Source organism: Hermetia illucens, chromosome 2, assembly GCF_905115235.1.
Source record: "Hermetia illucens chromosome 2, iHerIll2.2.curated.20191125, whole genome shotgun sequence".
Classification (NCBI taxonomy): Eukaryota; Metazoa; Arthropoda; class Insecta; order Diptera; family Stratiomyidae; genus Hermetia; species Hermetia illucens.
Genome location: NC_051850.1, coordinates 21,772,575 through 21,787,563, shown reverse-complemented (window position 1 = coordinate 21,787,563; position 14,989 = coordinate 21,772,575). Strand labels below are relative to the sequence as shown.

At 41.5% G+C, this 14,989-nt stretch overlaps 1 protein-coding gene and 3 non-coding genes across 4 annotated transcripts in view; all 4 read left to right on the top strand.

The window, feature by feature from the left end:
* The window catches only part of LOC119647917 (neuronal calcium sensor 2), a 628,794-nt gene that overhangs the window by 88,523 nt on the left and 525,282 nt on the right, over positions 1-14,989 (top strand). The window lies entirely within an intron of this gene.
* On the top strand, positions 12,799-12,872 carry Trnai-aau. Its single transcript has one exon. It is a non-coding gene; the product is annotated as a tRNA-Ile (tRNA).
* Trnai-aau lies at positions 14,134-14,207 on the top strand. Its single transcript has one exon. It is a non-coding gene; the product is annotated as a tRNA-Ile (tRNA).
* Trnai-aau lies at positions 14,502-14,575 on the top strand. Its single transcript has one exon. It is a non-coding gene; the product is annotated as a tRNA-Ile (tRNA).

The window sequence follows — 14,989 nt, the reverse complement described above, 5'->3', positions numbered from 1 at the left end:
TGTCCGCGATGCTCGCCTTAAACTCCGAGAGTTCATGTTGCAGCAACATACACATGCGCCTTTGGATGTGGCAAATCACTCCCCTCTGTCAAGATCAATTCACCCGAATGCATTCAATAATGTGCAATCTGCGGCAAAAGTTAAGGCAATTGCACATTATAGAATGCATTATTTGAGCAATCTGACAATCAGGTGAGAGTGAACACTGAAGCCATCACAACACAGCCCTCCATAACACCTATAAGGGGGAAATGGATGCCGTAATAACCGCAGCTAACAGACGTCCTGGAAGTATTAATAAATAATCTTCACAATTACCTGAACAGCGTTATCATTGATGCGGCTATAAACGTACTTGGCCCTAGCCGCAAGAAAAGTCGGAATGGTTGGTTTGGCGATGAAGATAAGCTAGCAACGGAATGGAAGAATGATGCATACCGAGTCCACAAAGAACGCGGGCTCGCGCAGGAACCTACCAAGAACTCCGTCGAACGGAGAAATGACTTCATAGACGAAGCCTGGGAGAACCAGTAGATCTGTGAACTCCAAAAGTACGGGTGAGCAACCGCACTAGGCGTGGAAGTTTTAGAAAGAAGTTAGTAGAATGAAGTCTTATACACGTCGATGCTCATCCTGCCGAGACAAAGAGGGAAATCTGATTTCCCACACGATATAGGCGATGGGTTGGGCTCAACAACCAAAATATCGGCGAGTCGGATATCCATCCATCACCAAGCATAGAAGAAACAGTCCGTGCAATTTATTGGCTTAAAAACCATAAGTCGCCAGGAGCCGATGGAATTACAGCCGAATTAGTTAGATATGATCTCGGGTTGCACATTAATGAAGGGCAGACGAAGTACATGGCGGCAACGTCAGCGCCAAAAACCACAGAATGAACAGCATCGAATCGCACTGGTCAAACGAAATTCTGATACGACGAAATCCGCGCACGGTTGTTGGCAGCCAACACGGCTATTTTAGTTCACGAAAACTGTTTCGTTCGAAACGTCTCACCACAGGGTCAAAGCTCTTACTGTACGAAAATATGATCTTGACAGTCCTTATGTATTCCTCGGAAACCTGGAACTCTTGGCCGCGTCCGGGAGGAGAGTCCTCCGAAGAATTCTTGGCCCCTACATGAGTTCGGACGATTCCGTAGCCTACATAACGGCGAAATCTATGAGCAATACCATGACCGTCAGATTGTGGATAAAATCCGGCTCAATAAGTTACGATGGGCGGGTCACTTAATCCCTATGGATGAGGATGATTCAGCTTGAAAAGCCTATAAGGGCAATATCTATGGTAGAAAAAGAAGACGGGGCAGACCCTGCCTGAGATGGAGCGATGGCGTTGGTCAGGACGCCAGACAGCTTTTAGGGATATGGAATTGGTGGACTTCGGCGCAAAACTGGGATGCCCGGAGTTCCTTATTAAGGCAGATCTAGACCAGATTCCGGTTGTTGCGCCGTTGATGATGAACAATAAGTTTTGATTCTATTTATCGCGCTGCGGTCGCTCCGTTTAGGAAATCTGCCTTTTGTCATTTTGATGCATTCCTATTCCCGATCGTTTAACAGTTGTGCAAAACGATAGAGCTTATGTTATTTTTTCTACAGCTAAGCAATTTCCGCCGTCTATCAATATATAAATAGCTTGTCACGCTAACAATGTCTCGGATGTGGACTGACCTTACAGCTACGACTTTTGGCTATCTAAAATGGCCTGGAATGTGTGCACGCTCCTCGACGCGAGGGTCGTCAGAATGCTCGTTTTCTCCAACTTGACCGGGAATTCCAAATTTCGGGATATAAGTTGGCCTTCTTCAGTGGGGATATATAGCTGGGCATTCTGGGCTTAAACGAAATAAGATGATGGGACTCTGGAGAGTACTTCTCCACCTCTTGGGGCAATGTGCTCTTGTACATTGGAAACCGAGTGTCGGTGGGCTTTGACATCACCTTGCTCGGACATGCGATGGGAAAGTACGGTATTGGTGACTGAAACGATAATGGTGCGAGGTTCGGGGATTTGTGCGACTTTCACCGTCTCGTCATTGGTGCCACATTGTTCGACTATATAACCTTCCATAAAGTCAGTTGGGTTTCAACTGTTGTTGGGTTTCAGCTGACCGACGTCGTACGAACAATCAGATTGATCACTTCGCGACCTGCAGTAGATTTAGAAGTTGACTCTTGAATGTCCGCCCTGATGGCCGCTTACTTTTGCTTGCATGTTGCATCCGCCACTTCCCGCAGGGTTGGGGAGTTGCGAACCCCCAAGTTCAACATCAGCCGGCTGAGTAATCCGCCTGAGAATATCGATGAGCATTGGTCTGCCATCAAAAATGGACCCTTCTCAGGTGCTATGCAGATCGTCGGCCTCGTCCTGAGGGGATGTCATAAGATCTCGTTGTTTGCGGAATCGGAAAACCGGATCGACGAACGGACTGCTGCGAGTGATATAGGGCGTCGAACTCCAAGGCAGAATTTCCTATTGCGCTAGTCAAGGATGATGCTGGAGAACTCAATGGTTTCCGAAGTATATATCGATCGCATCATGAAAGAGCTTGCATGTGGTCGCAAACTTTTCGATGGTGCTGTGAACGATGTCAACGGTCAACCTCAACTGAAGAGGTGGGAAGAACACTTCATGATTCTTAACCGCATCACATCCAGTGAAGTTCTCCTCTATTGATGAAATGGCTAGTCACCGTAACATGCAAATACGAGTTGTTCCTCCAAGCGGAAGAGGAATCAATTTAGCTTTCGTTGCACTCAAACTTAGTAAAGGCGCTGATCTTGACTATCTCCCGGCAGAGTTATTTATCAGTGGAACTGTAATTACTGCAGATTTGCTACTTCCACTCGTATCGAAATCTTGGGAATCCGAGACTTTTTTAGAGGGTGGAAGAAGGGTGAGTGTGACAATTGGATGCTTCCTGCCGTTACAAAGAAAGACCACCTAGAAAGTTTAATCGACATACAGCAGGTTGTTTTCCGCTTCGAACTCTCCCTCATTAACCACATCAACACCATGCGGATCATTTTGGAATAGTGCGGGGAGCTTAGATCTTCGCTTCATCTGCTTTCATCTATTTCGAAAAAGCTTTCGATAGCATGAACAGGGAGTGTATCTGGTGTACTCCAAGCAGGAGGGACATTCCTGAGAAACTAATAGCTATTATCAGAGCGTTATGTGATGGCGCAAAATGTACACCGAGGTAAAATCTCGGACGATTATGAGGCTCAAAACGGAGTCCGCCGGGGTTGTATCTTGTTGCCGATAATACTTTTTTTGGTTATCGGTAACATCTTTAATGCTTTAATGCTTTTCCTTTAAACACCTCGACCGCGCTGATGACATCTGTTTGCTTTCTCACAGGGTAATGGACCTTGGCCAAATGTGCTCTGGATTTGAAAAGAGAGTAGAGTTGGACGTAAGATAAAATCCAACAAAGGTTCTCAATTTGACGGCACATCACTCACTCTTCCTATATGCACTAATGGGCAGAGTATCGAAGGCGTCGATCAATTTGTATATCTAGGAAGCGCGGTTTCTGTCGAAAGTGGCACTGAACTGGACGTCGCCTGATGTAATAGTAGCGCTAGATCCACCCGGTCCAAAATCTGGAAATGCAGTTATCTCAACACTAAGATCAAGTTGAACCTGTTCTGCGCCAATGTTCTTTCTGTCTTGCTTTATGAGAATAGAACATAGAAAGTGACCTCCACTGTTACTCAAAGCTCCAAGCTTTCATCATCACCTATTTGCGTCGTATCATTGGAGTACGCTGGTCTGATATTATCTCAAATGAAGAACTTGGTTGGCGCATAGGCTTGGTAATCATACGCACTGTGACCGGAAGATGGAAGTGGCAGTGGGAAGGTCACACATAAAGGAGTGGCGACAATTGCATTGCTGACTGCTAGATGGTCGACGGGTTGGCCATCCCAAGGGCACACCCATCACTAACGACAACAGTGATTTCAATGCTAATATGACGTCGGCACTTGTTTTGCAGCCTAGGGTTGGAATGTTGGGGTGGATCCTATATTGACCTTTTCCTTTGAGAAGCAACTAAAAGAATGAAGAGATCTGCTCAATGCAAAGAAGTGATACGAAAGACCTACAAATGGTATTTTCCGCCTGTTTAAGGCAGATTGAGATAAGATTTCGAATTATTACTTTCGGCACGCCTAAGAGGAGTTTTTCATTTCGAATCAAAGGTGTTGCCCGACTCATCAAAGAGAAGGAAGACCCATAGGAAGCCCCAGGGTAATTTGCAACTCCACTTAACATAGGATCAATTGAAAAGTGGCTTACAAACTGAAGAATTGAACTAAGTGATATCAAGTGTTGTCATGTCACTTCCACCTTGAAGTGACAAAAATTTGCTAAGGACTCAGTCAATAGTGAGAGAGGGAGAGATTAATTATCTCGGTATAACCGTGGATAAATGAGCAACTCCAGACATAAGTGCTGCAAATGGAAAACATGTATTAGCTCTGAATAAAGACTCTACGCTAGGACGCGAGCGTGTTCTGGAAAGCCGTGATAATGCCAATTTGGACTTACGGAACTCAGCTCAGGTGTCCAATCTATTATAAATAATCACCGGTCGTGCACATTGGTATACTGGAAAATGTAGACATCCACATGGGTCTCAAAATTGCGAAAATAAGAGAGGAGAGAGGGATGAGCCTCCCACCTTAAATCCTTAGCGAGAAGCCAGCTCCAAGAGCCTAGTGTCACCCGTTTAATTGACCTTGTCAAGAAATATTGAAAAAAAAACTGGAAACAAAATCTACAGATCCCTGGATAATCCAGAACCTTGCATATATATTCAACATCGGGTTGACTTCAAAATGCTTTCCTTATTTCAGTTGCGTAGATTTATCTAGAATAATATCCCTCTCAGACGGTTTTGTCGTTATTTTATAGGTCAAAGTAGTTAGGACAGAAAGATATGTAATTGGATACAAATGTATGTAGTATGTCCCCCTTTTGGAATGCGCTTTCAATGGGTGGAATATAAAAGCGTCCCGAGTGGAACGCAGCATTTAATTTCGACTCTTAATTGCATGAAAACTATGCCACATGTCTGCATCCTTAAATTTTCTCACATGTTGTATAACATATACTGTTTCAATCTGGGAAGAATATGCACCAGATATTTCTTGCTCTGAATTTTAATGTCCTTTTTCCTTCCCGAAAAATGTTGCTGTTCATATTTCTTATTCACTTATTATATGTGGATGTGCATCTACATGTCTCTTGCTCATTCTTTTCGGAATTAAGAGTGTCTACAAAATCTTTCCATAATTTGGTGTGTTTTTGTTTATGGTGGTACCCTCCAGCTCCTTCCAGGCTTCATTATCTTTAGAGCCGATCCCAGGTTGCATCAACAGGATAAACTGGAAGATACAAATTAACACTTATGAACTGGAGTTGTGAGCTATGCTTTGAACCCAGGACTTGATCGTTTATGCGATTCGAGAGGTTGACTTCCTCGTCAAATGGTGGGGGTTGTACTTCTCAAAGGGTTATCGATGATTTTTTCTTTAATGCAAACCCGGTGTTGAACGTTTGCTGCATTCTTAATCCCCTGTGTAATCCTTGATTACATGCAGTCTAAAATCACAGCATCTGTGCCCGTTAAACGTATTAACAACGTTGATGAATATTAAAATTCACTTCCACATCACATATACGAAGGGGAGAATGGCACAGTTCAGGTGATACAAGAAAAGCAGAAAAAAAGTAGGACAAATGTCAGTAAGTCCTACACAAAGCTTTCAACTAAGTGCACAGAACAATGCATCTATCTAAAATGTTGTTGCAGCGCAAAATCAGATGCACATGTAGAGAGCGTGTCGCATGTTGTATTTTTAAAGTGAAATGAGAACTTGGCACAAAAGTCGGCAGACATGATTAATTGGAAGCATATTTGACTTGCTGCTGAATTGATTTGTTGTACCAATAAACTTGAAGCGTCTAAACTGGTAGAGCGAAAATGGGACGTTGAATACTGAAATAAGATTCCAGCGAAGGTTTTCATCAAACAGAATGCATTTGCAGTAATGGGTACTTTATCATGGAGACGCATGGACGTTTACATGAATTGCTGTCTCAGCGTTTGTAGAATTTTTAACGTTGTTAGAGTTTTTCCTAATTACGAAAAACTACACTCTATTCAGCATTTGTATATTAGACATGCGTCAAATCTTCAAACCTGAAAAGACCTAAATGTCAAAGTGACGTTCGTCTTGCCATCCGGACTATTCTATATTGTTAAGTAAAATGCCGAGGAGAGAAGTGAATCACAAATTCAAAAAATGCAGGCCCAATTTACATTAAATACCGACCCTTTGTGGGATTTCGGATCAGAAATTTATTTTGTGCATTGTTAAGTTAAAGTTCAGAACCAATCTTGAAAAAATCTTATCTGATAAAGCGCTTGATAAATGAACCCGAACAAATGAAATTGAAATAAAGTCCCAATTTCTAGTGATACATTATCATCCTTTCTGTCCACCTGTCCCATTCAATCTACCCGGAAAATGAGCCAAGGAAACCAAGAAGTCAAGCCGGGTCAATAGTGTCGAGTAAAATATTTTCAGATAGTGATCAGCAACGTGGCATGTTTGACCTATCGAATGGCATTTAATAGTTGGCCCAGTGCCCATCTGATTCACTACAAATTTCTTGAAAACTATTCGGCAGTTTTCGCTTCGTTCATAGTATTTCACATGTCTACCGTTATGTGCCTTATTGTCTGCACAAATGCTCCCTGAATTCGTATAATTGTATTTTTAGGTTTACACTTTCTTCCTGGCTTTCTTGCAATGGTGAATAATGTATTATAAAATAGGACTGCAATGTTGGTCTTCGTAATGCAGCTCTTGGGTTGGCGTAGAATCAGATTTTTAATGACAGGAGACAAATGGATGGAATAGTATGTGCTGAGTTTAGACAATGAAAACTCCTCGAAACTCGTGCGAATATAAGAGAAACTGCATCATTACATTGTGCTTGAAGTTTGTAGATTAACAGTGAAAATTCCTTTTCAAATGAATTACTGAAAATGAACTAAGTTCAACGAGGAAGACCGAAATACACTGCTCCAAGTAAGGAACAGTTTTTCCTCATCTGAAGTCTCATCGAAAACCAAAATTCGAAGCGCATCGCCATCGCGTAATGAAAAAGGTCACATCCCTGCAGTGAGAGTATATTCTCGCAGTGGCATATGTGTAGTGCGGATACCATTATATCGCGGAGAATAACATTAGCATTAGGGTAGGAGGGATCAAAAATTGAAGATGAAACGTCAGAGTGTCCATCATAGCTATATCTCGATAACTCATTGAAAACGTCGGTATGGTCATTTATCTTGTGAAGAAAGTTCTAGGACCACCGATAGTCTTATCGATCCCACATGACAATTGTCGAGGGTTGACGATATTCCAGAATCAATAACATTGAGTGTTCGTTGCGATTATATAGCCTCTCAAAATCGCCAAACGTATAAATATACTGGAACAAATTAAAAACACTTTTTTCACGCTTGTGATTTAGTCGTTGACGATTTTCGGATAGAGGATACCATTGCAACGCGTAATCAGTTGCTACCGCAGTGTCTCAAGGTGTGGCTTATCCACTGTCATTCTCGTCTTTTCATCAACATTTCTACAGGTGTGCTGACGAAGCTCTACATACGAAATATATTAGACCAGAGTACTCTTGAAGGCTTTCAGCAAGAGCTCAGTCCATTTTTCATGTGCTGCTTCCAGACAATTAGCAAGAAATAGTCTCAGCTTGATATTAGTGTTCAGATAGTTGTATTTCCACCTTATGGACAAAGCAACGATGACGGATCTAACGTTGTTAACGTGTCCCACATTGAAACATATCAGACTCTCAGGAATTACGAATACGAAAAAATAGTAACCCTACAGAAACTACAGGGGCTACACGAAACATTTTTGCAGAGACCGTCAGATTTCGACGGTTTTACCCCGGTTGAGCGCATCGATGGAAGAGATTATTTCATTTCCGGTTGGATGAGCAATGCCTAGTAGTACGTAACAGGGCTTCCTCAAGAGGGAACTACGGTTGAAAGTTCTTTGACAGTGATCAACAGAGTTCTCAGAGCTTCTTACGTTCATCGATCCTGGAATTGGCTCACTCTTGTGACGTTCTTTTGGGACGTGGTTGACAACATCATCCGCACCAGAGATACTATGAAGACACTTTTGATGGCGTCCTAGTTTTCATCAATATTCTCGTTGGGGTTGTTAATAAATCGTGTCGTTTGCGAAATAGGAAAGTTTTCTCACTACTGTGTAGACCTGCGCTCTTCGTCCCTTCGATGGTAGGCCGTCTCCGCCCCTTCGAAGGTAGGCGAATATCAAATGATGATCATTAGGAAGACAAAACCTAGATTTACTGCTGATCGTAGTCGGTCGAAACACATTAGCCGTCAAAGTTGTAGAAATCTCCAATTCCTTCATCATTGTATGTAGTTACGGCCATGAAAAAAAATCGCTTCCCATCACAGGCTCGTGCATGGTGCTATTCATCATTCCTTCTTTACTATATCCGAAATGTGGGCGCAAAACACTGTACAGTTAGCCTGGACTGGGATCCCACCGTCTAAATCCTTTGATAGAACGGCTATCATGTTGGAAGAGTGCAACTTGCGGTAGCTATTAGAGTCAATCAGTCAGTGTCACTAGACTTATCAGAATCCAAAAGGATAATGCAACAAGAGCGAGTGGAGTACTTTCCAGAGCTCCATCATCTCACTTCGGTTAGGTCAGAATGTGTAGCCTATATTGCCAGAATTCTTGCTCAAACGGGAGGACGCAAGCACTCTGGCAACTCTCGATGCCTTTATCGAGGAATATTTTTTTCGTTTGAGGAATGAGGGGTGTTGGACCTTTCAGAAATGAGATAATTTCGAAATTCAGGTTGCTAGCCCACAATTTTCTATTTCTTTTAGTCGCCTCTTGATACCCATATATGCAATGTGTAAAATTTCAAACTCCGCTCGAAAGACCAAGGTTGGACATTTTCTTCACCGCCTTCCATTTACGACTAGCCTTTATTCCCTTCTTTCATAGTTGTAGATGTAGTTTTTGATCAAGTACCTATTGTGCTTTTTTTATATAAATTGTCCTAAAATCTCCTATTTTTCGAAAATTTTGGCATCAGCACATAAATCCGGCGATGGATGTCAACATTATATAGGATATTACAAACTTCGACGTAGCCAAGGGGGAAAAATCCCTTTTAGTTTTACTTTAATAATATTTTTCCTTCTTTAATTCAGATTTTATATTCTCTTATGAAGCCATTTTCAAGTCATCTATTAGGCCTCGGGGGCAGCAAATGATACTCTGACTTTGCGTTTGCTAGGCAAATTTCAAAATATAACCCTCATTAACGATGACAGAGGAGTCTCCAAAGTTGGAGAAGGATACCTCTCTGAAGCAGTAGAGCAAGCCCTCGAAGTCTGCGCCTGGTTTGATATTAAAAGCATATTTGAAGATTTTAATAGCTAGGTAGGTGCGGAACCGGTATTCAGGCGATAGGTCGGCTCCCATAGCTAAAGCAAAACTGCAAATGACAACGGACTCCAGGTTATTCAACTAGCAGTGCCGCCGGAAATAGTTGTTGGAAGTATCCAACTAACTGTCACCTCTCTGCCTTGGTGAATGTCAGAACATATAGGTCAATTACAATACTGCCTAAAATCCCCTCTGGCAATCAGGTGAGAGTGAACACTATAGCGACCCATAGCAAAGTCCCCCGTAACACCTATAAAGGCGAAATTAATGCCGCAATAACTGCGGCTAACAACCACGCAGAGAACGTTATCATTGGTACGGCCACAAACATACTGGATCCGGTCGCAAAAAAGTTAGAACGGTTGATTCGACGATGAATATACGGTGAGCTGAAAAGTTCGTAGCCTAGCACACATGAGGCGGTACTAGCATTAAATCTATATGATTTTTAGTTAACCCTGCTCTTCAAAAGACACGTTCACAAATTTGACAGTTGTCGTTAAGAAGTGGTTTGCTAAGGTTAAAACGCTCGAAATGAGTACCGAAGGCGATGGCGAAGGCGATGGCCCAAAGAGGCTGTTACCGACGAAAATATCAAAAAAATATAAAAAATAATTATGGATGATCGCAAAGTGAAGTTGATTGAGACAGCTGAGGCTCTAAAGGCATCAAATAAACGTGTTGGACATATAGTGCATGAATGTTTGGGTGCCGCATGAGCTCACAATCGACCAAAAACAACGAGTTGGCGATTCTGAGCAGTGTTTGAAGCTCTTCCTTCATAAAAAACTCCGATGTGTAATGATGGATGAAACATGGCTCCTTTATTTGGCACCAGAATCAAAACGATCGTTATCTGAGCGGACTACATGTGGTGAACCAACTTGAAAGGCACAGTAGTCAGCTGGCAAGGCTAGTGGTATTTTGGGATGTGGATGGTGTAATATTATCTTGAGAAGGGAGAAGCCATCAACAGGCATGGTTCCTTAAAGTGGGACTGTATTCACCTCAAAACTTTAGGCTTTAATTTTGAGCTTTATCCTTGCAGAGTAAAGAGGCTGCCACTATATGGTGCTTAGGCTCCGAAATATGTTCCATACTGATATCTGTTCAAATAAAGTTAATAATAGTATATTACTATAATTTTTAATAATTGGTTGCAAAACTCTCCTTGAGTTCAACGTAGCACCACATTTTGCAGTAACGTAGGCTACAACATAGAGCATGATGCCACCAAATTTGGTGGAAGTCGCACTGTTACTAACAAAGTTTTAATACTTCAAAGTTGCCGCTTCTTTGCAAATTCAAGACTATGAATGTCAATATCACCCGAAAGTGGATTCTCTCACATAATATATGCATATATTACGCGCTACGTATTAATGTGGCAAATGTACACTCAAATGTCTTCTTCTTCTTTAGAGTTTGCGTCGTTTTCACAGCGAGAACATTTTTCATCCCGTGTTGAATTTTGGAGTAGATGTAGTGATGACTTGCAAGCGAAGGTAGGCGATCATCGAATAATCACCTCTTTCGAACACGAACGTCACTTTCATTATACACATTGAAAGGACAATTGCCAAATCTACTGCTGATGGCGATATGGTCAATCTGATTAGATACTCGTTGTCGACCAACCGAAACCCAAGTAATCTTGTAGCAAGCTCTGTATTCGAACATTGGAAATCTACAAGTTCTTCATTATAAGGAATGCTTTTTCGGAACCCACCGAGGCATTTAAATTAGCTGCCACGATTACAACTCCGCCTTTAGAAGGCCTTTCTAGTATCCAGTGTTCTTCTCTACATTGGAAATCTCCGTTGGTGCTTAGCACTGCTCAATTGTGATGTTCCTTGACCTGAACCGGAATTTTGCAGTCAAGATCATGTAGGCTCACATGTGAGAAGAGTGCACCTTACGGTAGCTGTCAGAAATAGTCAACTAGATTTAGAATCCAAAAGTATAATGCCGGAGAAAGGAGAGGAGAACTCGAGATTCCCAACTATCTCGATTCGGTTAGGTCCAGAAAGTCCACCCGAAATGGCCGGAAGTCGTGCTCAAGTTGGAGAAGGTGAGCATTCTGGGTGCCTTCGTTACTATTGCCGAGGAGCGTGCATGTATTCCAGAAACCAATCGTAAACTATTTTCGATAGTCGGAATTGGTAGTCGTAAAGTCAATACCTTCCCGAAGTGTGTTTAAGACTTTGGAAATGTATTCCAAATTTTAATGTAGGAAAAGTTACAAAGTTCCTTTAGAGAGTTTTGCCCTAATAATATTTTTGTTACTTTAATTCAGATTTTGTGTTCTAGAATGAAACCATTTTTCGAGGAAATTGCAGTCTATACCAGGTCTATTGTTTATCGTTGTTTAAGGCTACTCTTTCGCATTTCCAATCCCTAATATGTTTGAATTTCTCTAATATCTAGGTCATTGTCTTATCCAGCTGAAGATAGGTTGGTCTCACAGATTGCCAAGTAGTTTTCACTAGGACTTTCCTGTATGATTCCTACAATAAATACTTTACGACTTTAAATACTTTTAATTTCACAGAAAACGTAATATAAAGTGAATAATCCAATACTTAATCCCATCCGCGGTAATCCAATTGTATGTTAGCGCACTTTATTCGAGACCGTGACAGTACACTACGGGGGTACACTGCAGGAGGCAATGTTTTAGGAGCTTGTATTCTTTTATAATTCGAAATAGGTTTCTGACATGTTTTTCGTATTTAACAAAGTTCAATACACAATTTCAAAAAAGTACTCCAATTATAACTCCGAGATATTAAAAATTATACTGATTTCCGCCCGTAACTATTTTCTTTCTGAACAAAACTCGTTCTTCTCACAATGACTGCCAACTGTCTTTTTTCTTATTATTATCATTTTTTATCTGACGTTTCTCGTCACCTACTCTGTTCTTCATTCTTGTAGCAAGGTCTGAACTGAGTGGAGAGCGCCGGTGACGTCATCTGTCCGCTGGTACTCGCGACATTCGAAATAAATTTCGAACGCCGCTAATCCTGCCGCGCCACAATGTAATCAGTACTCAGCTCGTCCGGAACTATTAAATTGATTTGGCCCAGGTACTCATTTACAGCTGGGTCGACTGGTATTCGACATGCAGCCACGGTAATAACTGATAATTGTCTTGGTTCTACGACCATTTTTACTTGTTTAGATAACAATAAATCCAATCGGACTGCAGCATTATATGTGCGGCCCATTAGCTCAGTTGGTTAGAGCGTCGTGCTAATAACGCGAAGGTCGTGAGTTCGATCCTCCCATGGGCCATTGATTTTTTTAATACCTTCATTTGTCGCATTCATTATACTGTTGAGACATTAACCATGGTAAATTTGAAAACTCACATTAACCGATTTCCTCAATACTGCCCATGATAATGGTGATGAAGTCAGCTATACGCTTATATAAAACAGTATATGACGTTCGAGAAGCATCCATGACCAGGCCAACGAATGTGTCCGCCATCTATGGGTAACAGAATCAAGGCAAGATTCCTTTATGATTTCTTCAAAATCCTAGCGTGTCGTTGAGATGATACTTACAATTTCGCCTTAGTCAGTTAGGTACCATAACTGTGTAAATATCCTTATGGAGGAAGGAATTTATATTTAGCATTGTCTGGCTAGCTTGTTTGCTATCCTCGAACTGAACAGATAGCGCTTTTTCCTTTTAACCTTTGCCTTCCTGAAAGCAGAGTTGACGCCTGTCACCTCTCTAGACCTGTGTTAATATAGGTATTCGATGTTCCGGGTAATATCGACGGTGTTGATGTATCTGCCACACCTTGAACTCTGAGCTTTGGATCACCTAGTAGATAAGTTCCTCTTACCATTGATTTTACTAGAATATGCTTCTATGTTCAGCTGATTTGACGTGACACAATGCACATATGTAGATTAGTCAGATTGTAAAACGAAATTGTAATGAATGAGTAAATGAGTAACTTTGTCTCTGATTTAGAATCCTCGTTGTGTTTCCCCTTAACTCTCCTAGGAATTGGAGTTTTGTGAACTTTCGTTCGGCATAGGTTGGTCTTCGCCGAAGGCTGACACTCGAATAAAATTTTAGAAGACGATGTAATACTCCCTTGAATTTACTTCCTTTAATCGTGACATCCCATATTCAACTCAACCTCCGAGTTACACCTTCTACCGCGAGGTCAGCTGGGTTTTTGGATTAGGAGACTCATTTTGTTTTAAGGCCACCGATTTCATGTTCCTAAAAGCTATCTCGAGTCTACTATCGCTCCATTGAAGCAGTGTTCGCCAAATCTTCTTTTGTTACTATAGATATTATCCTTATAGAATTTTCGGGATGGATCATCCTCACCCATGCGGATTAAGTGACCTGCCCACCGCAGCCTACTGAACTAGATTTTATCCAGAACTAGGCGGTGGTTGTATGGCTCAGAAATTTCTTCGTTACCTAGACTACCAAATCGTTCATTCTTTAATATATGTATGAAATATAATTGGCTTCTTCTTCTTCTTGAATTGAATCAGGATTCCCACTTTAGTGCTTAGTGTGCGGCCCATTAGCTCAGCTGGTTAGAGCGTCGTGCTAATAACGCGAAGGTCGTGAGTTCGATCCTCCCATGGGCCATTATTTTTGCTATTTCTTCTCATGCCTAATATTTCTGTAGTAGATGCGGTGATGCTGGGAGATGGAATAATCGATATCCTGATGAAAATAATTAAAACTGCTATCGCTTTCGAAAATTAGATATCTGGAAGTCAGGCGCCAGTTCCAGTATCTATCTTCGATCTTAGGTATTCATTTTCAAATTTTTGCTATTTTTGTAGAGATTTGATTGAAAATGGTCTTGATTTTAAAATATTATTGATTATCTACTCTAGATAACGATAAATTGTATCAGGACTCCAGTATTGCATGTACGGCCCATTAGCTCAGTTGGTTAGAGCGTCGTGCTAATAACGCGAAGGTCGTGAGTTCGATCCTCCCATGGGCCATTGTTTTTACTGCTTCTTTTCATCTCACTAAGGTTCACATATTAGGGATGTCGATGACGCAGCGATGCAACTCGCGTTTAGGCTGTTCCAGCTAGACGATTTCAAATCAGTTATAGAAAGTATCAATTGAAGTTTGAAGTTTTTGTCATGCAGCAGAGGGCTTTAGAGTATTGAAGTAAGATAGGTAGATACTGTTCCGAAGGCCAACTGAACCCTTCTTCGTCTGTACGTTTCATTTCGATATCCCCCAAAAGCTGTCGCATCTAAGAATGTAACTCACTAAAGAAAGGAACAATTGGTTTCCGAAATACAGTACTGTGAACAATGAAAATTCTTTTAATCAAAAATGGAGCAAACGACCAAAGTTCGGCGAACGGCTTATTCTGAACTGACAACTTCAATCTCTTTCATCAT